This window comes from Coturnix japonica, chromosome 4, assembly GCF_054131305.1.
Source record: "Coturnix japonica strain WE chromosome 4, WE-NBRP24, whole genome shotgun sequence".
NCBI lineage: Eukaryota > Metazoa > Chordata > Aves > Galliformes > Phasianidae > Coturnix > Coturnix japonica.
Window position 1 is genome coordinate 75,177,042 of NC_140666.1, and position 25,376 is coordinate 75,202,417.

The 25,376-nt window shown below is 38.8% G+C and overlaps 1 protein-coding gene across 2 annotated transcripts in view; it reads left to right on the forward strand.

Annotated features, from left to right (window-relative positions):
- The window catches only part of PPARGC1A (PPARG coactivator 1 alpha), a 338,264-nt gene that overhangs the window by 63,716 nt on the left and 249,172 nt on the right, over positions 1–25,376 (forward strand). The window lies entirely within an intron of this gene.

The following is a 25,376-nucleotide window of genomic DNA, read 5'->3' on the forward strand; positions in this document are numbered from 1 at the left end:
CTTTTGTTTCTCCACCTCTGCCTGCAGACTGGGACAACCAGGATTTATCTACTTGGCAGGGGTGCTGGGGAGAGGAAGGAATGTATGTGAAGTGTTTTGAAGCTATGATGCACAGTGGAGTAGTGCTTCTATGAATAATATTTTCTGCTCCATTTTTCATGATAGCCAATTAATGTATCAGAAGAATGTAGCTTTCAGAATCGTGTTGGTTGATAGAAATGCATAGAATGTTTATCTTAAGATGTAATGAAGAAAAGTAACTGATGAATATGGCAAAAATCATTTGGAAGAATCTGAGTGAGTGTTCGTCTTCCGAAATTAATCAACAGCTTTCTGAAGATGGAAGATTTGACTATTTCAGGTTCACTTGGCATAACTAAGATATCAGCCAAGCTTCAATATCTAGCAGTATTTTTAAATTAATTTTCTCCCACGCTAACTGGAGGAAAATGTATTAATTTGTGGCATTAGCGGTATGTGAAACCATCCCTGCATGTATCTGTACAAGACTTCACCAGGTGCAGCAGGCATACTTTCAGATGCATCACATATTACTTCTTCTACTTGGGTAAGTGGACCTGAAGTAGTTCCAGGTCTGCAGACAACAGAATCTTCCAACTCTGAACAAGCCTTTACAGCTCATTAGTATAAAGAATTGTTAATGGTATTGTCAGCTCCACATCTTCTAATGCCGGTTTTAGAAAGGCAGCATGGAAATAAATAACCTCAATTGAGCCCCTTGGCAGGGCTAATTGTGATTTAAATTTGTGTTTCTGACATGTAACTGGCAGAACTCTGGTTCATCTTTATATGAGTACCACGTAGGGAAACCCAGTAGGTTATTGATTAACCCCTAGGATGGTTTTTTAGTGTATTTTCTTTTTTTTCCTAATACGAATGCTGCCTAGATGACCCAGAGAAGCTTAGCCACACACTGGAATTTTATTGTCCACCTACTTACCCTTTAAAGAAGAGTTAAGGAAGTGTTTCGTTTACAAGTTTTCAAAATAAGGCATTTCCATTTTTTCAGCACTGAGGTGATTTTTAGGTTTTGGTGCAGTTTTTTGGTAATTGATTAGAATTGAAGTGCGGTACTTGAGATCAAGCACACTGTTTAATTCTCAGTCTAAAGATTATGTTCCTTTCATTCATTTTATATGACCTTTTCATTCTGAAAATTGTTTGATTAACATTTCTGGTTTAACCTGAAAAAAGTCATTTCTGTTGACGCTTTTTGTTAACAAGCTGAAAAACCTGTTGTCTATCTCAGTTGTTTAAATCTACAAAGAGATATTGTGGTATCTTCCTATTCTTTAACAAGGAAATATGTATATCTGAATTTTATCTTCTGTGAACTGTAGAATCCTTTCAGATCAGTTCTGCTATTGAGTAAGGTGATGGGCACGTAGCAGGTACACAATATTCTAAGTGTTTTTCTCATGATCTGTATGCAGAGATGTGTATGTATCTGTCGTCTTTGTGTGCTTGTGCATATCATTTATTTATTCCAAAGTAGTTCAATTTGGGTTGGGTTTTTTAAGAACTTGAAACTTGAGTTGTTCTGGCTTCAGTAATTTTAACATAAATTATTTCTAGTGTGAAATTAGCTCTAGATTTCCATTGGGAGAGGAATAGTATCACCCATTAAGAAATTTTTGCCTGGAGTTATACATGCCAGAGGAGTCAAACATTTGAGGAATCACCATGGTCATTTTTGCAGAGTGATGCTTTAAAGTGAGGGACAGACACAAAAAGAACAGTAGGTTTGTAAGTCAATTTCAGACCACTTTCTCAGTCCTGTCAGTTTCAAGTCTTTCTCCTTAAAACCTGTGATGATATCAGTTTGATTACATTGGCTTCCAATTTTGTCTCAACCTTTTGTCTGTTTTGCTCTTGGTGTTGCCATTCTGATAGTCAGTTGAGAATGTCCTTCTCTCTTGTAGGTACTCTTACATGTACCTAGAAATTTTATGTAATTGATGTCAAATCTTGAATCCCAAGCTAAATTTATTTGCAGATTAAAGTCTGTGGCCCTTGTGGTCTTTTTTTCAAGAACAAATTTTGTACATCTCATGTTGGTTGAGAAAATATGCAGTGTAGTAGAATTTTACCTGCTAAGGTACCTGGGATGTTAATTTCAGAAATGAGTAATATCACCCGTTGAAGAAAAGCGTTTGAGGAGAATTTGCTTCATGGTTTTCCTAGTGACAAAATTTGGCTGATAAGTTTGTGTTTCGCTGGGTCCTTTCGGCAATCTTGCACCTCTTCCTCAGTGCAAGATTTGCCTTCCTGTAATTCACTTGGCTTGAACTCCAACTCCTTTCAAAGGTGACAGAATTCCCTTACAAGGGCTGAAGTCAGCACTGTGAACCCCCTGCAGCACATCTGGTTGCATGGACATCTGTGGGTGTGATTGCCATCTACTGTTGGTTATCTACTCCTCAGACTCTGTCCTTCAGCAGTGGGACATGGTTGGTGAAGGCAGGGACAAAGAAGTCATGGAGTACCTCAGCCTTACCTCTGTTCAGTGTCACTGAATCAGCTGTCCAGGTTGTGGACTTATTATACTAGAATAGACAAGCCTTTCATTGGACTTGTGCATCCCTGCCACTGTGTTCCCTGAAAGCAAGATAATTCATTTTAAATGTTCTATTTAAAACAACAGACACTGCCATGTGAGCAAAGGCCAAGGTCTGCCTGGCCTTGCATCCTGTTTCTGTTGTAGGCTATCTTATGCTACTTCAGAGGAGGGAGGCTGACACAAACAGCTATGGAATAAGCTGTCTGCAATGAACCATTCTATTTCAACTGCTTTCATTAGGGACTGTCTTCTCCTGTAAGGCAGGAGGATTTTTATCCTTGATGTCCTTTAGACTATTTTTTGATGTCCTACTTGACAGAGGTAATGTATTCAAGGGGAGTATATGCCATTAATTTACAGAGATGGCAATATAAATGGCAGTATATTAATATTTTTCATATTCTGTATTCCCTTCTCAATACATCGTAACATCCTGTTCACTTTTTTGACCCCTCATGTGTATTGAGTGAACGTCTTCATTGAAGTGCCCATGATGAATCTTGCATCTTTTTTTCCTGAGAGGTTATAACTAATTCAGAATCCATCAGTATGTGCAAGTGGCTTTAAATTTGTTCCTTCTACTGTACCCTACTCTGCACTTTTTTCACAGTGAATTTCATCTGCTGTCAGGTTGTCCAATTACCTAGTTTTTTAAAGGTCCTTCTGGAGTTCCTCACAATCCTTTGTAGTCTTGTCTACCCTAAATAGTTCTCTGTAGTCAGCAAATTTCACGTTTTTATTACATATAACATGTCAACTTTCAGTTATTAGTAAATATGAATAACTGTATCACTCAGAGTATTGATCTTCTGGTCATGCTTTCCTTCTACACTAGTTATTTCGTGCTCCTTGTTCCTAATTCCAATTCTTTAGTTAGTTTTTTAGTTCACAGCAAGAATGTACCAATAAAATGCGTGTTCCACGCTGAAGTTTTGCAAGAACTAATGTTGAGGTATGAGGGCTGGCATACAAGGTGTCCTCTATAGACAGAGAAGTGGAGTAGCCTTGAAACAGGAATGTAATGATAGGTTTTATGAGTTCCCAAGGAAGCCTTCATTATCTACTCCCTGCCCCAGAGTATTTGGCCTTTGTAACTGTATTTCGAAGTTTTCTAAATAAATTCATACCAAGAAGCTTCTGGAAATTCTGTATAATGTTCTTTCACTCCATTGTTTTTGTTTTTTTGTTTTTTTTTTCTTTTTTTTTTTTCTTTTTCTTTTTCTTTTTTTTTTTTTTCACTCATTATTCTGGGACAAGGTTCTTAGAGTATTCCAAATGGAACAGAACAGCCCTTTGCCTGAGGAATTTGTGAGGTATTTTGTTACAATACAGTATGGGTTTTGTGTAAGTAGTAATCAACTACAACCCTCTGTCTGAAGAGTAAAAATGGTGTGCCTCTAGACACTTGGATTCTGCACAACTTTTCACCTTCATCCTTGAGGTTGGAAAAACATTCATACATTTGGATTAGTACTGCAGTTCTCTTTATCCTTGCTCCTTTCAGTACTTGGATCAGTGTTTTACAGCCCACATTTGGGGTTGGAAACTGCTAAGGAAGCATTTTTCATGAAGGCTTGACAAGATAAGGTTCTGTATGCAAAAGCTTTATGTTGGTTCAAGGTAGTACTGAAAAAGTAAGTGAAAGAGAAATCTGTTGAGAGTAACAAAATAGAGAAACTGCATCAGGAAAAGGAAATGCCATCAGCTGGAAGAGTGGAGGTAGTGGGGGTGGAGTTTGGAGGGGAGAGATGTTGTGTGTACTTGCTCTTTTCTGGCTTCCCTGGAGTTTGAGTGAAGACCACCCAGTTGAGGACAGGTAAGACTGACCATGGGCCTGATCCATGTGACCATGCCTATATTCTCAGAAATGATACAGCATAAAGTTTGTGTTCATAGTTGTATGCAGAACGTACAATATTAGAACATTCAAAATAGGATGTTCTTCTTGTTCGCTGTCAAATACCATCTCTTTGGCCTAAAGAAGACATATAAAGGCAGAAGTAAATGGGGTCTGATTCACAAAAGTATTTGAAACTGAGGAAGGTTGGTTGTTCCAAAAGGAGTAGAATTGAATTTATCAGTTGTCACTATTTTTAGCTGTCCTGTCTCTGACAGCACCAGGCAGATGTAAAGTTGCCTATTCTGAGTATTATTAATGGACAGCAATTCTAAGCAGGGTTTTAGATTGCAGATATCGTGCTTTGCTTAACTCAACTGCTAAAACTCAGGTGGTGTATTAGACCACCTCAGCTCCTACAGCAGGCTGTGCTTTTGGAATCTCTTACTTGTATGGTGTTATGACTGTTTTGGGGACTTTCTTCGACCTCATAATTCCTCTTTAATTATTTAATTATGAAGTTTTTGTCTACTGGCTTTTCATTCTGCGTCCTTCTTTTGTTCTGCATCAGTGTAGGTGTGACTCAAGCCAAAACTCTTGTGCAGGTGAAACAAGATTGTTATTTCCAAAAGCTGATACAATTATTTACAAAAAAAAATCTCAGAAATAGGTATCAATTAAAGATTTTTTCATTTTCTGTCACTACTCTGGTGGTGCCCTGAGTGGGAAGATACTTTGGGATCCACCAAACAATACCCTGTATTTCTTAAGCATCTCACACAGCCTACATGTGTTTTTGTTCACATCTGAGGTGAGAGTGGAGCCCCTTCTTTCTGAAAATATTCCTTACTGCTCTCCTTAAGCTCTCAAAATAAAATCACCCCAATAAAATGCATGGCTTTTAACGTGGCTGTTACATCCTGATGAACTCCAGTTGCTGATGTTTCTGTGCATTTCTGACCTGGTAAAATCAAGCAGGGAAGCTGATATTCCATAGTTCAGTTAGGAGGTGTGGATCTTCAATTCAGAGAATTGAAGAGCAGTGTATCAGCAGAACAATTTCATAATTCAACTCCTTTCCCCGCCCCTTTTTCCTGACTGTCGGTGCTCTACGATGGTATTTATTAGGTCAGATGATGTACTTTGCTCCAAAACATTCATATGGCGAAAAATGAACAATTGTGATTAAAATTGATTTTTTCCCTTTGGGAAGTTAGAATCAAAAATGGTTACCTGCTCATTTATGAAACAGATTTATTCTGTTGACATGGAGGCTTGTTTGAAATGTAATTGAATTTCTGTTACCTAATGGAAAGTGACAGTTAACAGTATTTATTTTCCATTTGTGTCTCAGTAGATAACATAACACAATTTTGATTTGTAGTTAGCTTTGGAATCTGAGATTGTTCTATCTCTGTAATTGAAAAGATGGGAGCGTGGTGGCCTAATACAATCCTCTTTCTTTTTGTTTTTTGTTTTCTGATTTTCTTTCTTTTTTTTTTTTTTCCTTATACCAGTAAAGGCAACATTAGTATAGTAAATAGCATCTATTCTGGCTAAATGCTTGCACTGAGATGTTATTTTTGCATCCTGCCTTTCTCATTAGAAGCTGACACATCATGATCTGGATTGATAATTCTTCCATTTAGACACTCTGTGCCAACTAATTTCTATGAGCGATGCCTCCCTTTCATTGCCCACCTCAAAATAACTTTTTTTCTCCTTAACCTTGCAGATGGAACAGCTTTCCGAGTCACGAAAATACAATTGCATTTCTCTCAGTCTTTTTTTACCCACAATGTATTTGCACAACATGCATCGTTCTTTTAAGGAAAACCATCACTTCATCATTGTTAATATTAAAAACAAAAGATAACAGCTCTGTTCTTACAGTTGCGTGCCTTATGCTCCAATTCCCCTGTCACTTTTTAGAATTCTGCCTTAAGTGCCAAGCAAAAGAAGAAATAACCTTTTTTGGAGATGCAGTTGTCTTTTCTTCCACTTGTCACAAGGAAAGCTTAGCAGTCCTGTCTAAAACCTTATATTTACATGGTAACTAATTGCATATGAGGAAATAGTTTAGTGCTTGTTGTAACACAGCAAGCCGAGTGGTAATATAGCAGCAAGCAAATGCTGTGGAGTAGCTTCTTTTCTTTCTTAATTGCTTAAAAAGGACAATTAACCAAAATAGAGAGTCGTACCTTAGAAGGTATAAATATACTCCAGAACCAGATAGTTTTCATAACAGTACGTTTCCATTCACCAGATATGCTTTCTGAATGGCCCAGGGATGGGACACTAACTACCGATTTCATTATAATCTTCTACTGACGCTTTTTCCATCACTAATTTAAACAAATATTCTTTTAGCCAGTATTTGTGCACTGCCCCACTACAGCATTTGGGAGAACACATTTTTGATGTACTGAATTGCTCATGAAGGCGAGCTTTTTGTAGTGTATCGGGTATCACAGGTATTAATTGTTCAACCACTATTTTATTTTTTGTGCTGATGAATGAATGAAGTCATATTCTTATGAGCTTTCTTGAGCTAATTTGGAAACAGAAAATAGGCATGTGGTACTGTAGTTTCTAAAATGGAGGGTGAAAGGCTTTTTATTACTTTAATGACATGCTAATATGAAGGATTGTTGGGATTGCTTTAACACATTGTATGTGCATGTAAAACACAGAAAACTGGTACAGATTTTGGAAATCCAGCACTAGTTCCTGAAAGATACACAAGCAGTTTGGCTTATGGCATCTGCCTTTGGGTTTTTAGGTTTTAATTAAAACAAAAAATCTGTGCATTTTCAAATTGAATTTCATGAAAATCACAGTAATTCCTTTTGAGTTTCATAGAAGTTGAATTTATCTCTTAAATAAATAGATGAAATCATAAATAATAACAATACATAAGATGCTCTAAACTGACAAAAATTCAAATATGAACAAGAGAATTCCTGCATTGAATATGAACAAAAAATAACCAGAATATGAGGCATGAAATGTGTCATCTTTTCAAAGCTGCCGCGAGCTTCATGTTGGCATTCACATCCTTGTCCACCTTTGTCTCTTCATTGGCCTAAAGTATTCAGAGTTTGAGAGTTCCTATAATTTAAGAGCTGCTAATGAACAGTTATTTCATGCACCATTTTTTAATTGTACTACTGGTTGTGTAAATATGCAATTTCAAGTGATGGATATCCAAGCCTCTAATGACAAAATTTTTTCAATGCATTTTAATCAGATCTGGAGTGGAGATTTCAGTGGGAATTATCATGCCTACTTTTTTACATATGCAAAAATACATGTGTGCATACAGAGTTACTTGTGTATACATACAAGCATATGAACACGTACAGAAAATGTGCCTCTGTGTGTGCTTGTTTACATCAAGAAGTTTGCTATGACCTAAGTTACCAGCTCTGGGTGATAACCATGAACACATGTTTACAGTGGCTGCCATATGGGTAAGAGAGCTCTTTCAGGTGCATAAAATCTTACTGTTTTGTGCTGTAAACATTGAAGTTGATGAAAAAGATTGTAAAATTTGAAAGTTTAGATGACTCCCATATTAAAAAACAAACAAAATCCAGCTCCCTAGAACTGTCTATATTCAGCAGTTTATGGCACACAGGAAGACCATATTTCTTGTCCTTTTTTAACCCAAAATTTTAACCATGTACTGACCTTTATTGTAATCTTCTACCTGCCTTATTCTGGTTATTTGTTCTGGGAAAAGCTTCTTTGTTATTTCATTAATAGTTGGAACACAAAACAACATAATTACCTCAGCTTTTCATGGAATAAACAATCTTTTGTTGAAAAGGTGGCATTTGAGTTGACTTTATGTGGAAAACCAGAGATATGAAGTGCACAGCAGTAATCTATGTGAGAAGAAAACAGAAGTTATATGCTATTTAATCAGTTGTTTGTATTTATTTGTTATATTCCTACTGGAAATGCATTTTTAATTGTGTAAGACATTGCTTTTGGTCATAAATATATTCTTTGAAATAGTCAGCTGCACTGCAGAAGTAAAAAGATGCAGTGGATGTAGCCAGATTTGTGGAAAGTCTTCCAAAAGGCAGAAATTAAAGGGATGAAGTTACTTCATTTTGAGCTGAGATTAATGACGGAAACCATAGGAAATAGCAATACAAAAAGCAGCCTGGTGAGATTCCTCGTTCACCTTTTTTTTTTTTTTTCATCACGTAGAGATGGCAAGATGTAGGAAGCATCCTATTAAATGAAACTTATTTATCTAGGTATTTATCTGTCACTGTCTATTTTATGTGTCAGTGAGTTAGTGTTTTTATTTTCATATTGCAATTGGCAGGAGAAAAGTGCAATTATTCCCATTTTAAATGTTGTAACTGGGGCAATGAGATGTGCAAAACATCTGAAATAGAAGTCTTCCTTGAATCCACATGCTTATTATTGATATGCTTTTATTCTCAAATGTAATCATTTCAAGTAAGTATTTGAAATAAGAAAGGTTGCCCACATCATGTGTATAATTTGTACCATGAGCAATGAACACTTGAGCCCCAGTTTCTATGAGGATGGTAAGTACTGCTTTGCTGGAAGGAGGATTTGTGCTGTACCCAGGCATCTCAGGGGAGTTCCTGAAGTCAGGTGTGTAACAGTGAAAACCTGAGCTCTTAGAGCCTTTTAGATGAATAATAATAATAATGTTTATTTTTTGAGAAAAATGATGCTTTGTGAACATCAGTGTTTTGTAACAATAAGTAATGAGAAAAAACTTTCATCTGTAGGGACAGTATTTTGTTATATTTCATTATGGAGTGACTCCTTGTAGGCATTTTTCAGCTCCTTTTTGAGCACCTGGCAGTGGCCAAGTAAAGAGAAAGGCTGTGTGCTTCCTTGCATGCAGTGAAATGTTTTGCTGTAAAGTGTGTCTGGGCATGGCATGCCTGAGTGCAGTATGGATTGTGGTTTGGTTTTCTGTGTCATAATGTGCTCTACAGAGGTGCTGTATTTGAAGCTGGAAAATGGAGAGCAGCCGGCAAGTGGTGCAGTTTATAGCCTAGATTTTCTATGTTGGTCCTCTAATGTTTTTATTGTAAGTTCATCAGCATGAAAGTAAAGAGAGACAGTGAGCATTTACAGGAATAGCTGAGGAGTGGAAGTCTCAAAACCAAACCAAACCAAAAGAAAAAACCCCAACCTGAAAACCACCAACAAACAAAAGCCTGCTGTGGATATTGGCAGGAATGCTCCAGCAAGGCAGTTTTGGAAACTGGAGAATCTATCCAGAGTAATGGAAACAATGGGAAAGTGGAGAAAGTATTAGGGATAATGGTAAAATCTGAGGGGAGTTTTAGTAGTTGGATTGAAGCTCTTCTTGTAGTGTCTCTCATTTCAGTGAACATTTTGGTTCCTTTAAAACCTGGTCTTTATGTGGACCTATAAACTGCCTTATTATATGTTTGTATAACACTAAAATATTCCTTTACAGATTTGCCTATCAACTATATATACTGAAATGTCCTTTATTTCCTACTGAAATGCAAAGTGTTACATCTGGGGGGTATTTCCTGAATAGTTGTTGACTGTTGAAAATTACATATGTGACTAAGATACATTTCAGTTGGTTTTTTTTGTACTAAAGAGTTATTTACCATAAGCTTAATATTAGCTGCGTGAGACAGGGCATGTTGTTTATTGGCCCCAGTATTGGTAAGTTGCTTTACCAATAAATGGTAAAGCTACTTATTCATAAAGCAGGAACAGGGACCAAGTATAAAAATTTCTATAATTAAAAAAGTATGAATTTATTAACAGTGAAATTTGACAGAAGTCTGCATTTGTTTGAATGAAGAAAAGCTTTATACTGACAGATTTAGTGGTGTTTATCAAGATTTGGTATTAAAAAATGAGCAAATATTCACTCTTTGGATCCTATTTCTCACTTTTTTCAATGTTGCTTGTTCTGTCAGCAAATGCAGCAGTTAATAATACATATTTTCTGTATAGGTAGACTTGAACAGGTTGCAGAAGAATGTTAAGGCCTACCATGGTAATGGTAAGATCTACCTTCAAATTAAACTTATTCATATTTTTGCCTGTGAGGGGATTTATGAATTGAACAAAATTACAGGTATATTAAAAATTATAATAGTTGCCATTTTAGAGAGTAAACTGTAACTTATTCAAATCTGAACCAGAAACATTTTCTGCTCTCAGAACCTATATTAAAACCAAACCAACCATACAAACAACAACAAAAAAACCCCAACAAACCAAAACCAAACAAAACACCACCAAAACCCAAGTAGAATCAAGAAACTGGAATATATTTTGGTTTAGTTGCATCACAGTAGTATGGGGATTACCTTTCCATTTTGACTTTCTCTACTTGAGTATGTGTTCCCATATGAGTATGTGTGTAGCAGTGCACAAGAGTACAGTTTTAAATATGTGACTACAGAAACTTTGTCTCAAGCTGCAATAGAGCTCTGTTACTTTTGTGTCAAGCAGTGGCAGCATTTAAAATTGGTGTATTTGTTTGGAATTTTTCTAATTGAAACTCGACACCACAGAGCTTTGTTAAGGCTGAAGCAGGAGTCTTTCCTGTACCAAATTGATGCAGAAAAGATAAGTTCTTCTAAAACAGGAATGGTTCAGTAATACTCAGGTGTCCACTTCACAGAAAAGTCTGATCATGTAGAGGTCAAATGGTATCACTACATTTAAACCAGTCAGGGTTGACTGGCATTTTTGGATAGTGGTCTGTTGTAAGTGATTTGACCATGGGATTCTTTTCCCTGACACTGGTAGAGATGATCAAAATCAGAAGAATCCCATTTCCAGAAACAAACAAACAAAAAGTCGCCAACTCTTCTCCCTGCCCCCAATCCCTGAGATCACCTAGAATTCTTAAGCGCAACATTTCTGCTTCTGTAAAGAGCCGCATTTCTTTTAGGAAAGAAAAATTGCATATTTTTTTATTTTAAGCAAGCTGGGTTTGCTCATTTGTATGTCTGTTCCCAAACTGATCTGTGCTGGATGGAACGAGATGTATTTCTGACTAAACTAGGTTAAGCTTACAGTATTCATGAAGGAAAGCTTTGGAAAATGTTCAAACAATGGCAGCACCCAAGTTAAGCTTACTGTGAAAAGTTTAAAAGACATTTTATGTGTGTAACGGTACTGGTGGCTCGTATTCTGGGTTTTATTGAGGCTTCATAAGTTAGTGCCACTTGAGTGGAACTTGTAATTTTCTCTTGTTTTGAACTTAGGTGGAGAAAGAAAGGATGAATTGTATAGGAACTGGACTATTTCCTGTCCAGATCATCTTGATTTTGTGAGATACCTTGCACCTGATGAACCCATTGATCTTATAGGTGACATAGAAGCTTCACGAAACTTTTAGCAGTGGAGAAGATAGGCTGTATTCATGCAGTTATCTGTGCTGAAATGATCTTTTGGGTGCTTGCTACTTTTTGAAATCAGGTCACATCTTTAGGCTTCTAAATAAGGATTTAAAAAAGGACCTTGGTTCTGTGACTGGGTGGGGTGAGGTCAGGGCCAAAATCTTCTGTTCCTTTCTCAGCAGCTTTGAGAATCCTTATTATTTTTCTTCATCATTTACTTCCTTCACTGTCTGACGAGCTCCACCAGTGGCAGCTGAACCATTGCAGGACAAAGATGTAAGGATCTGCCCATCACTTGTATGACAGTATCTCCCAGTTCTGATGTTCCCATACTCTTCCTATTCACTTTCAGTATTTGTCCATACAGCAATCTTACTTGTTACTGTGTGTTCATAAAAAACTCAACACGCTGCTTAAATTGCCGTCTGTCAGGATCAAATTCTCAAATACTAAAAAATAATAATTCCCAAGACTGTTTTTAAGGTAGGACATTATATAAATGGCAATGCTGTTAACACAGTGGATGGGTATAAACTGATAAAAATCTTTTGACTCCCATACATTTCTCCTACCTCTTTTGAAATCTTGAAACCGTGTCATTTTTTCTTTGGCTAACTCCTTTGAGCTCCACCTGAATACCAGTATGTAGATGAATAGCATAAATGAACATCTTTTGCTCACAGTCAGCATTTGAAATTCCACAACTGAGAGTAGGCTTTTGAAAATAAGCTGTGCCACAGGATCAGCGCAGCTGTACAATACGGACATCCTGTGTGTGCGAGCAGCTTGGTGTTTGTGCTTGCACATCTCCTATTTGCTTGCATAATAAGGCTTGCTCAGTTGCGTATGCCTGACTTGGAAAATCTGCCTTGTAGTTATTAGAGGATGTCACGCCTTTTGCTGGCACATTACGAGAGGCTAGGGAAAGGTTTCTGCCCCTCAAGATAGAAATACAGACACATGTGCTCCTGAGATTTGTGTCTACCAAGGAGTGCTTTTGTATGTTTAGTAAGTGTTTGCCACTTGGACAGGGAAGGAAGTTGGGAGCAGGTGTGACAAATCAGGTAGATTTTGGCTCTCTTTACCGCAGACACAAGAAACAGACGGCAAAGGTCAGTGCTTACTAAACATACGGCATGAACATGCTACTTACCAAGCTGGACCTCAGCTGCACTAGTCAAGGCTTTTTCTGTGCCACTTAGCTGTGAATATTTATTGTGTATATAGAATAGTGCATCATTTCTTCATCTTCTTGAATTCCCTCTTTCCTTTGATTGCATATATATATGTTTTATTGCTTTGTTTTCTGCATTCTTTGTTATTTTACTTCTCGTCTGACTGGATGCTGAGTTTTTGACTGTAAGGATGGTGTGACCAAGTTGGTAACAGCAATAGGTGTGCCACAGACTGGCATTCGTGCCTACTTCTAAGACAAAAGGAAAAAAAACAGAGAAATAAAAAGCATAATTCCCACCTTATTTGGAGCTCAGATGCAAGTGTACTGCAGTACAACAGATGGAATCATAAATGTTTCCTTTAAAATGATAAAACCTTTATTTTCAGCCACTGGTGAAGGAGGAAAGGAGCGAAAACAACCATAAAAACAGCAGAAAAGAAAGAAGGATTTTAGCTGTGAAGTATTAGACTCATTGCACTGAGTTTTGTTGAAAGTTCACATCAGTGGTGATAAGGTTTTGAGACAATCCTTGTGCTTCGGTGGGAGCTTCTTGGCCGTTAGCACCCCTTTCTGTCAATGACTCTGGATGGTTGGAGTTAATCTCGGCATATGTGTAATGGGAAACAATGAAGTAAAGTTTGGACTTGGTTATTAATGTTGATTTCTTGGACAACACATTGAAATAACACTGTGATTGGCATCTCTGTGTAAGGGGTTGGGCAAGATGTTCTATGTAGGTCCCTGCATTTCTGCAATCTTCAAATATTTGAAAGAGACAAGAGAGTGGCCTCAGGCCATAGTGCAGTGCTTTGTGGGATGCATTTGGCCCTTGGGCCATGTTCATCTGTTCATTCGTTCTTGAAAGAAAAGCCCTAGCAAATCTGGCTGTTAAAGGATGTCTTAAAAGCAAATGTGAAATAGCTGAGAAGGAGTTGGTGAGCAAGGCTGTGACAATTTTGTGTTGCTTGAGGTCTACACTTGTTTTCCTCCAAATTCTGTGTGGGGAAGGGCTGGTGCAGGTGCTGAGCTCAGTGCAGGTTTGTGTAGGACTGTACACCTACTCACCCGCAGCCCTTTGCCCTGTGGGTGGCTGCCTTGCATGTGCTGCTTTATTCTTCCTACTGCTAGAATGGCCCTATGCACTGTGCACATATGCTGGAGACCTGATTTATAATTAAGAGCAGCTGGCCATGCTGCTGTCCAAAATAATTTCCCCTAGTGAAGGATCAATGGAGAAAAATGCAAGCAGGTTTTAGTATGTTGTCATAAGAAATAAAAAAGAGCCTTTGTGCCCCAAATCATTGGGTGAGGTTTCCTGTCTTCATGAAAGGAACTGAGAGCTGGGAACCTCTTCCATTTTATGATTTCCTCCTCATAAAATACTGTACTGTGGTGAAAGTTAGAAGTTACAGTTGTCTGAAGGATATTTATGTGAGGTGCCACGTGTAGCTTGTTTAACTTCTGCTGGTGACTGTTTCTGCCCTGGTAGTCCTAAGAAAAGGAAACAACAGAAGGTACTAAAAAATCAAACCAAACAAAACGCTTGCTCTATCACCACAAACCTTTGTCCCCATTTTCCCCAGGGCACTCCTCTAGCACGTCTAGTAACTTAATAATGTGAGGGCTATTTTTGTAGTGCTCTTGGAAGAAGATTGCATGTGGTCTGGTCTGATAGGGCTAACTGCATTTAAATGGAGTATGTGTATCATGTTATTTTTTAATAAGTAGAATATAAGGTAATTTCAGATTATTGTTATTTTTTTTCCTCAAATCTGTATTTTTACAATAATTAAAGCAGATAAAATAGTACGATGTCTCAGAACATTTTTGGGCAGCATGCTCAGAATAGTTTCTATTGCAGTTTTATACCCTGAGGGGCAATAGGAGCACAGAGCTCTGTTGCACTGCTAGTTGTATTTAGACAAATTTTTCTTTGCTGCCTTCCCTTCTCTCAAGCAGAGCAGAAGACAGGAGGAGGATGAGATGGGCAGGGTGTAGCTCTCCAGCAGAAGCATCTTTCTCTGGTGTCATTAGTGGAGAAGAGTAGTGCTGGTGGCTGGTGTGCTTCTTTGTCCCCTTGCCCGCATCTCTGCTGAGCGATTGCTGTGACTCAGCAGACCTTGCTTTTTGGCCTCCTCTTTCCTTTTTTAGCTCATAAAATCTGCTGTGAGGAATGCAGGCAGAGGGTGCTCCTGCTGCTATGGAGCTGCTTTCCTCTGGCTTGGCCAGAGAAGGGCAATGGGACTGGTGAAGGGTCTGGAGCACAGGTCTCATCGAAAGCACCTGAGGGGACTGGGATTGTTTAGTATGGAGAAGAGGAGGCTCAGGAGAGACCTTATAGCTCTTACAGCTCCCTGTGTGGTGGTTGTAATGAGGTGGGGCTTGTCCTCCCAGATAAGTGTTAGAATGAGAGGTAATGGCCTTGAGTTGTGCCAGGGGAAGTTCAGGTTGGATATTAAAAAAATAATAATTATTCACAGAGTGCTGTGAGGCATTGGAACAGGTTGCCTGACGAAGAGATGAAGTCATTGTCCTAGGAAATTGTCAAGAAACATATAGATGTGGCACTGGTAAGTGGTCTGGTGGGCATGGTGGTGACAGGTTGACAGTCGGACCAGATAATTGTAGTGGTCTTTTCCAACCTTTATGATTCTATGATTTTGTGATTTGCGGAGGTGGATACACTTGGGGGTCTGCAGGAGGACGTGAAGGGACAGCATAAGGGCAAGTGCTGGAGGAGCCTTCAGCTTTCTGAAGGAAGCTGGCAACAAGTTGACTTTTAAAGGAATCCATGGAGATGTACTCATTGGGAAGGGGAAGGAACATCTCACTAATCAGGGATTAGGTTGTGTAGTGTCTGTTTCTGTATATTCTTTTTTGGGGAAGGTGGATGGGGAATATCTAACTGTCATCTGCTTGTCTTGGACAGCAGCCTTTGCTCGCACTTCTGAGAGCTTTTACTGTTGCTAGTGAGGTGTGATGTTTAAACTCAAATATGCCTATCAAACTGTGCCCTCAAGCATGGTGGCACTGTCAGGGGGAGCAGAGATGCCCAGCTTCTGCCTTTGTGACTTATGCTTCCAAGCAGGTGGGGTTTCACCCACTTCCTAACTCTCTATACACAGACCCTCACCAAAACAAATTGGCTGAACTTGGTAATTGCATTTTCACAGCAGTCTCAATACGGCTCTACACTTCCAGTTAGCTGGGTGTATCAGTGAAGGTATTTGACTATTCACAGGATTAAAAAATGTATATTTGTGGGTTTTGTGCCATTGATGCCATTTATGTGACTTCTGGCAGTCACTGGAGTGTTATGGTCAGTGGCTGTCTCTGGTCTGCTGAATGCCAGGTGGAGGCTGAAAGCTTGGACTGCGACCCAATTCAAGTCAGACACTAAGGTTATGCATTTGCTGTAAGATGATTTATGCAGACCTCCACGGTGGGTATTAAGTTGGCTAAAAAATGGATGCTGTCCTTTTTTCTGGGCATTCAGCTCTGCCATATAAATATGCTGTTCAGGTCTGCAAAGTTTTTATAAAATGCTGTTGCTGCCAGCCTAACTAACAGGGCTTATCCAGCAGTGACACTTCAATAGCAAAATGTTTTGTGAATCATTTTAGCCTGTTTGTTTTTGTCTCCTGCTGTGATCCTAAACATTTTTATAAAACTGTGTTTCAAAAAACAATGAGAGGTTTGCTCACATGGAAGGACTTAAAGTGGGCAAATTAAGAGGTGAATTCTCTAGTCACAGACATAGTCAATTTTCATTAATTTGAAAGTTAAGATGCTTGTATGACTGTGCTTATATTGAAAGCACATGTTTGTAAATAGTGCTATAAAGCTCAGTAGTTCAATCCAGGAAAAAAAGAAGTTATTAAAGGTGATTGACGAGGAAGTAGCTGTTTGTCAGATACCTGACAAGTTACATGTTGCTGTAGTGTGCACCTAATAGCATTAATTGAAGGAGCATTTTCAGTTTGCAGATCTGATGTAAAATACTGAATTTGTCAATAATTGAATTATGAAACAAGCATTCCAATTATTAAGGCACTGAAGCTTTTGTTCATGTGATGGACAGGCAACAGTTCTTGCTTGTACCTGTCCCTAGCAATTACTGCTATGCGTTCTTAAGGTTCCTCTTTATTTTTCCCATTTTCATAACAACTGCATTATGATTTGGCGTATCTTTTCCAGATATTTTGCTTGAATAAATAAGTAGGATATTAAATTCAGCTAGGGTATTAGATTATAAATTAGTTCTGTAACAGGCGTCATAATGTTATTTAGATTTTCAGTTTACACAGACCTTGTAGCAACTCCCCAGAGCTATGCTACAGAATTAGAGGAAGATGTGAGCTGATGTAAGAAAATTGGTTTTGGTAATATGCTGATGTCAGTAGAGTTTTGCTGTGTGGAAAGATATTTAAATTAATGTTTTTACTTACTCTGTTGTACAAACCAAAGATTGTTAATGATTTCAAATTACTGATTTGTTGGCATATGAGCTATGCATACATGGCCATAAATGTCTTTTCCCTAGTAAGGCAATATTTATATTGCAAGTTTGTGTGTGGATTTTTATTTTTTAAAGAGTGGAGTAGTGTATCCTAAAGTATTTCATAATATGAGCATTTAATTTCACGTCAGTGGAATGAAAAATATCAGAGGGCATTTATAGAAGAAAAAACCCCAGCCTGGCTATAACAGGTACTGAGTTCTCTGTGTCAAGGAAGAAAGAGCAGACTTGCAGTGCTGGTCCTGAATAATTGTATCATGATTAGCAAGCATGGTGACACCATTTTGGTGAGGGAGATGTGAAAACATGCACATTTATAAGTACATTTATTAGTCAGATGGATGGTAATGGTAACCTGAAGAGAGAGCTTCCAAGTAAAAAGATTTATAGCTGCTTACATAGGTATTCTGTAAATATTGGAATCCGTACCCACTGTGATGTTTTATATATTCAGCGAAGAGCAAAGGTGAAAAATTACTGTGAAAGGAAGTAGATGTCCTCCTGAGCCAGTTTCTGAGATGATGGACGGGAACGTTGGTAGGAGTCTTAATTAAGACCAAACCAAACAGAAACCACCCCAGTTGCTTTTATTAATGAGGAGGACCAGGGCTGGGGAACAGATTATCTCCTTCAGAGAAAATTGGCAGATGGAGAAAAAGTGTGTGCAGATATCAGCAAGATTGCCTCGAAACCTCCTCTGCTGCCCGCTGCTGAGGTGCTGCTGTAGAGCCTCAGTCAGGGCTGTTGCATGGCCGCTCTGTAGCCAGGCCTCATCTGGTGCGTGCAGCTTGGGCCTCTGCTCCTCTTCCTTCTGTGTCAGTGCAAGTCAGTGTCAAGTGGAAGGCTGCTTGAATAGCAGGCTGCCCAGTAATATGGGTGTCCCCTCTTGGGGCTCTTACAAGTACTGCTCTCTGAGAGCATGTCTCTACAGCTCTTCCCCTGCCTTTGTGCCAGATCTTCTGCAGCAGGAAGCAGTGCCCTTCTCATTTGACCACCATTATTTTTACAGATGAATGTGAGTGCTTACTTCCTGCTTATATATGGAAGATTTGGTCTTTGCTTTTGCTAACTGCTAAAATCCACTTTCCACACATACACAAATATTGAGGTTAATGGGTGCTGTCAGATAGGTGACCTTTAATGACTGAGTCACTTATTTAAGTGCTTTACTCTGAATACAGGAGCTCATAATTAGGTGTTGTGTTTTTGTTTTGTTTTATTTTTTGGTGGTTTTTTTTTTTTTTTTGTCATCTTAATCTTGCACATCTGTGGATAATGTAGGCATGCTTATACCTAGTGGTTCTGTGCCAGTTCATGAGGCAGGACATGCTTTTATATGCAAAACATGTCCGTAGCCCATATTCTTTGTCACATCATGGACATGCTATGTACATCCTCTGTTTGGAATGCGATTTGTCATCTAAATGTAGCTGGTGTTAGAGTCTGACTGTCTCGTTACTGTGAAACATTTTGCTGCTTTTAAAACAACTTGAACAAAGAGAGCACTTCATATTGCACTTTGATGTGTGTCTTTATTGAAAAAGCTCCTCTCCATTGCTGAGGCACTGAAGCATTTGCATTAAGTGATACAGGAGATGCCATAGCAATTTCATGAGAATTACCCTTTGCAATGAATGTTAGATTAAACACCTAAGTAAAATCCCTTGAAAGTGGCCAGAAGATAAATTAGAGCAGAGCTCCATGTAGGTAGAATTAAATTATGTACCTTCTTTTAAAGATTGTTTTTAATTGATTTGGTGCATACTCTTTAGTTAGTTAATAATGAGTGTTGTACCTTTGGCTGTATGATCATTCATGTGAGTTAGATTTACAGCACTAAGAAACTCCCTTTATCAAAGAAAACAATTTCATAAAGGGGCTGTCCCTTCTCACTGCTCTGCTGCTGATAATGTGTCTGGACTGTTTTCTGATTAGAGCTCCACTGTTATACTAATATTGAAGATGTTCTTTAGCAGATAAATGTAGGATTATCACACTGTTTTAGCAACCTAATTTGTTCCTTGCTTGCGCACTACAGCAACTTTCATGTCTTGAACCCCTCCTTCCCATTAGGGCTTTTACAGCACTACAGAACTGAAGGTGGGTGGGAAATGAGCACTGAAGGAGAAGAGGCCCAAGGTAGAGGATTAAAAAAACTTGGAGAAAGGAGTTTCAAGTAACTGGAAATTTTACCATCTTTGTGTTCTTCTTATGCTGAAGCCTGAATCTGAATGGTGATTCCCTGTGTAGCTGTTGGGAATTAGAGGTTATTAGCCAGTATCAGACAATACTGGACTCAAATGTCATCCTTTGAGGGTGGTGTTAGGTGTTGTTTTTTTGGTGGTCCAACTTTTGTTTCCTTTCAGTTCTCACTAATTAACGTTTTACCAAACCCTACATCTGAAATGAAATCTAAGGTAAGGATTTCCAAAGAACTGTCCTGAAGGTAGCATTTTCAAGAGGATGTCTCTGAGATTGCTGTGGTTGTTCACTGTGTTTACAAAGCTTCTGAGCAGTGTAGGTGATGGCCAATCCAGCAGATGGAAAAGGGATTTCCCCTCTTTGCTTGGGAAATCTAAACATTTTGTCTTTAGAGCTCTCTGTGGGTAGCATGGATCCTCTCCTCAGATCTCTATTTTGGCACAGTGGGGATGCATTTCTTGTCTTCAATCACTCTTTGATAAAAAAAATAAAAAATAAATAAATAAAAAGCCCTAAAATATATACAGATTTTTATTTCATTTTTTTTTTCTAGGTAATTGTTTCTTAAGGTCTAGAAAGAGAAATATCAGTGAAAAAAAAAATTCAGCCTAAAAATTCGATAGCTAATGTTTGCATAATTTTAATTATCATACATTGCAATTATTTCTAATTCATTTCAGTATACAAATCACTATTTTCTATATAGCATGTTGTTAATGTTTACTACTATAATTACTAATTTGCAGTATAAGGCAGCAATTTTATAGTTATTCAGTTATGTATAATTACTATGTCAAATAGGAGACAGCAATTAACACTGAAATGTATTAGAAATGATTGTACTAAAATCGCTCTAAGAATATTTGACACTTAATTGTCATGTAGTAGAAGATGGGCTGCGTTCTCCTACCTTTTTCCCTCACCAGGCTTTTGTATGGTGCATTTATTTGAGATCCCAAGGGGTTTAATCCTGCAGAAATTCCCATTTCACAAGCACATCAGCAGAAGAGTTAGAGCTAGAACTAATGAGCAGAATCCAGTGAGTTTTCTGCCTTGTGTAGGGCTTTAGGGGCCTTGTTCTAGACTGGCATTTTACCCAGTACTTCAGTGGCTGTTTAGGAGGGAGATGTTTACATTGTTCAGCTGCCCACAGATGTGCAGGATCTCAAGCCAAAAGCTGAAATTTTTGAGATGCAACTGTGACAGTGGCTCAACAAGATGATGCCAATCGAACACTTGGGCTCTGCCCCAGTTGCTCAGAAGTCCTGGTACACAGTGAAGATAAGGGCACCAAAGGTCTTTGTGGTGACCCAACACACTTCAGTTAGAGCATCTAGGACACAAAGTGTCATGCACTGCATCTTCCAAGTGGTAGCAGTACAGTTGGGTGAAGATTTCAGCTCAAGGTGGGAGAGCTGAGGTCCAGGTTTCCTCCATGCAGGAGGGAGTCAGAGCTGTCTCTCCATCTCCTGGGAACATATCCCAGTGCAGGCTGTAGCTGGGAGGTTCCTTAACTTCAGTGCTGAAACTGAGCTGCTGTGCTGCAGGAGCCAGGAGAGGGCAGGAGCTGGAGGGGTTGGGACCCTTCTGCAAATGTGTAAAAGATTTTCCCTTAAGGAGGGAAAATCCAGTTTCACATATAAATTAGCTGTCACTTAAGCAAACTGTTACTTTGTGTCAAAATAGTTCTCTTTGACAATTCATTTTTTTTTCCTTTTTTCCTTTTTTTTTTCTTTTCTTTTCTTTTTTTTTTTTTTTTTTTTCCTGGGATTTAAAATCTAGGCAGCTCTAAGCCCCGCTAAACAAAATTCATGGCTGTACATCTTAATAAAGCAAAGAAGAGCACAGCATGTCAAACAAATTCACCTCCTTCCTCTGTTTGACTGCAAGGCTGATATAACTGCACAGGGCAGTGGGAGATTCAAATAGGGCCCTCAGTGTGTTAACATAGCATATTGACTTATATCAGTCCTTTTGCCTGGTGTAAAATTGATCCCCTTAGAAAAGTTAAATATCACCTATGTTTGTAGATTGCTAGACAGCTATTAAGATAATGCTTTTATAAATACAGATGGTGCCCTTATCAAAATTACATGGCAGTAAATAGATGCCAGTAGAAATAATATGACACTTTGATTAGCTAATAAAATGAAGCACAAATAGAATGGGGATGCTAAGTTGCTCTGACAGTTTTCATACCATCTTGTTTATTGCTTATTTAGCTTTGATATGCTTCTATTACAGTTTTTGCTTCTTAAGCAATTCCTTTGAACTCTTAATTTTTAAACAGTAATCTATGTTTCATTGTTGTGGGTGGAAAATCCTTGCTGTCAATAAGCTCTTCATCATGATGGTAAATGTTATCATTCTTTTTAAAGTAAGTTGATAAGCCAAATTGTATGCTTCAAATTGTGGGGATGGAAGTGGCAAAGTGCGCCAATTAATACATTACATGAAAATTATTGATTACAGAATAAATTGTTGCTGGGAATTTGGCAAGCACTGGGTTCACTGTTGTGGTGGCTCTTTGTGCCATGGGAGGTGCAGAGAAAGTCTTTTCCTCACATCAGTATATAGAATGACAACAAGAAAATTATACCAGAGGGTTTTTACACTTCTGGGAGGAGCAACATTCTCAGCCATTTAAAGCTGTGTAATTCCATAAGGTTCAGGAGAATTGAGACATGGCTTGTCAGTTGTAAATCTGCTGGTAACAGATATGAGGGAACCACTGCCTGGTGTTCCAGGTGCATCAGAAGAATGTTCTCCTGGATTCAGTAGTTGCTGAAATTGCAGATGGCAGGAATAATCAAGAAGTATGGTTGTCAGATGAGAAGCATTCTGAGTATGTGACTTTAATCTGGTCTCACCAGAATAATGCTCACTAATATTTCAACTTTTTGATACCCAGGCTTGACTTAGTAGCTCAAAACCTGCCACAGGTTTAGAAACATCTCAGAAACATCTGATTGCTCCTGCTTTCTCAGTGAGTATAAAGTTCAGTTTTGGCTCTTTGCTGTGACCTGTCTCTAGTAATGACTGCAGTCTAGCAGTGGTCCTGTAAATGTAAGCTTAATTTCCTCTTCTGCACAGAGAAGTAAGGATCTCCATGCCTTCATTGCTTTGCTCAGTGTTTCCCTCTGCACCTTGTGGAGCAGCAGTGCCATGGCTAAACATGCCACCCACTTCTCATCAGTCTTACTCAGTAATTACTGCTGATTAACTGCTCTGACAGGATTGCTCTGCCTATAGCCAAAAGAGTTTGGCACAACCTCCAGAGGACTGACATCAACCTAACAGAGAAAAGGCAACAAGCAACCCAGCTGCCATGCTCTCCTGGATTCCCATAAAGTAACCCAGCTCATATTCTTAATGCCTAATGATGGCTCCAATGCTGTGAAACAAAGCAGTGCATTTTTGCCTTTAAAGGCTCTGCCAGAGGCCCTGCCTATAGCTAGGGTTAGGCCTGAGTGATTAAAATTTATTTTCTCACACAGCAGTCGGTGTGATAATGCACAATATGGAGAGACTGTGGACTGCATAGGAAGCTCCCACCTGCTGCATCCTCACTGGGAAATGTCAGTGGAAATGGCAAAAGTGTTTTTTAGATTACTTTTGTTTGGCCCCCTGCCGTCAAGGTTGCTTGCAGAGTGGAGTGTTTTGGGGGCTATGTGAGAATTTTATCACTGATTAATCTGATAGGCTTTGACCAAATGTTGCCTGTATCTTGTTGTCAGAGGGCAGATAGGACATATGTGTAGTTGCCAGATAGAAAAATCCTTTCAGGTGTCTGGGCACCGGCTATGTAGGCCTAATGGAATCATGTCTGCTGTTTGTGCTTTCACCTTTTGTTATAAAAATTTAAAAATCTATTTTAAAAATAAATAAACTTTAAAAATCCCCAACCGTAACAAAAAGCCCCCAAATCAACACCTTCAGATTCCACATCTTTATGGCTATATTGTCAACTTGATGCATGATGTTTTAGCTGTGCAAATCCCTTTAATGCAAGTGGGAGTTGTACAGCTGAAGATTTACACATTGACTTTAGAGTAATATTCCTTCACCTCTCTCTCTTTCTCCTGCCCTCCCATTGATTACATCTCCATCTTTTTTTTTTTCTTTTTTTTTTTTTCCTTTTTTTTTTTTGGCTCTGCTCTTTAATGGAAAATAAAGACTTCTCCATCTGTAGTGAGACACAGGCTAGATGATGCCTTCCTATCCACTGAGCAGGTGTAATCAAGGAGCAACATATGGTTATTAAGGTAATTCTCACCGATGTTTGCTACTCAAAAGTAGTGTGAAGCACTCAAGACTGCAGAACCCCCTCCCAATGAAAAATCTTTTATTTTAAGCCCCCCACCCCCCTCTTTTTTTCCTTCTGGATGGCTGTGTCAGACTTTCTGGCTAAAATTTTCTTCACTCCTTATAAGTAATGTGGTTGACACAAACAGATGTACATAAATCTAACATTTCAAAGAAGATCATGCCATATCCTATCTATATGACAGGGCAGAATTTGAACAGTCTTGTGCTAGCCTGTGGGCATAATGCAAATTCCCTGGGCTGGAGAGACTTGCTTTTGCTCCAGAATTTCAACTGATTGTCACCTCATGTTAAAAAAATGGGCACAATCCACACAGCTGGGATACAGAGTTTTCCCTCCTTATCTTACTAGGTGACAATCGACCTAAGTCCTTCGGGACTGTGAACAACAATAACACCTTTGTCTCCAGTATCTATTGGAAAGCCCATTCTCTCCATCTTTTTTTCTTCAAAGAATTTGCATTTTTTTACCAGTTTGCAACTGGGGAACCACTTTATTGTCTGTGTATCATAATATGCTGTTGGGTGGTGCTGGTTTTTTATTGTTTTTTAAATCTGAGGGAGAAGGAAGAAATTGTCCCCCTTATGGGCAGGTGATAATCCTCCACAGCCCAAACACTGTCAAACCCAGATGGAAATGGGAATGCTCTATGGAAGGCATTTTGCCAAACTGTTTGTCTACAGAATGGCAGAGATTATAGCGCTTCTAGCTCTGATTGGATTACCATGGACCAGAAGCATTTTAATCTCTACCACTGTGGCTCTGGGGGAAGCCAGTGACTGAGACGTGTGGTGGGACCGTGCTGAAGAAGCGGATGAGTGCGCTTAGCTCCTTAATCTTCTAGTCCTGTGACTGTGGTAGAAAGATATTTAACTGATGTAGCTGAGAGAGGGAAATAGGTAGCGAGTAGTGATTTTTACCTTTTAGCATGGGAAGAAAATACAAATTGCTCTCACTGCCCTCCGGAGCTGTAGAAACATCCTTTGTGTGATAGCCTGACTGAGAGCAGCCCGAGTCCATGCTCAGAATGCTCTCTGGAGTAAGCCGGTGTGGGAGATTAATGTAAGCACATAATGGCCAGTACTGCAAGCCAAAGGTCTTGTAAGCCAGTATCATGTCTCAGACAAAGCAGATGCCAGCGGAATGGTATTAAGACAGAGTGGATGTAAAGTGATTTTTTCCCCTTGCTTGGTTAACAGTTGGTATTTGCTGTACTTTTAGCTAGTAGTTTGTGTTTAAGCACTTTATATTTTGTGATTGCTAACTGAGCTGTTCAGCAATGACTCTGAGTATTGGAATGCCCTTTTGGAGAAGGGAGGAACAGAGAAAC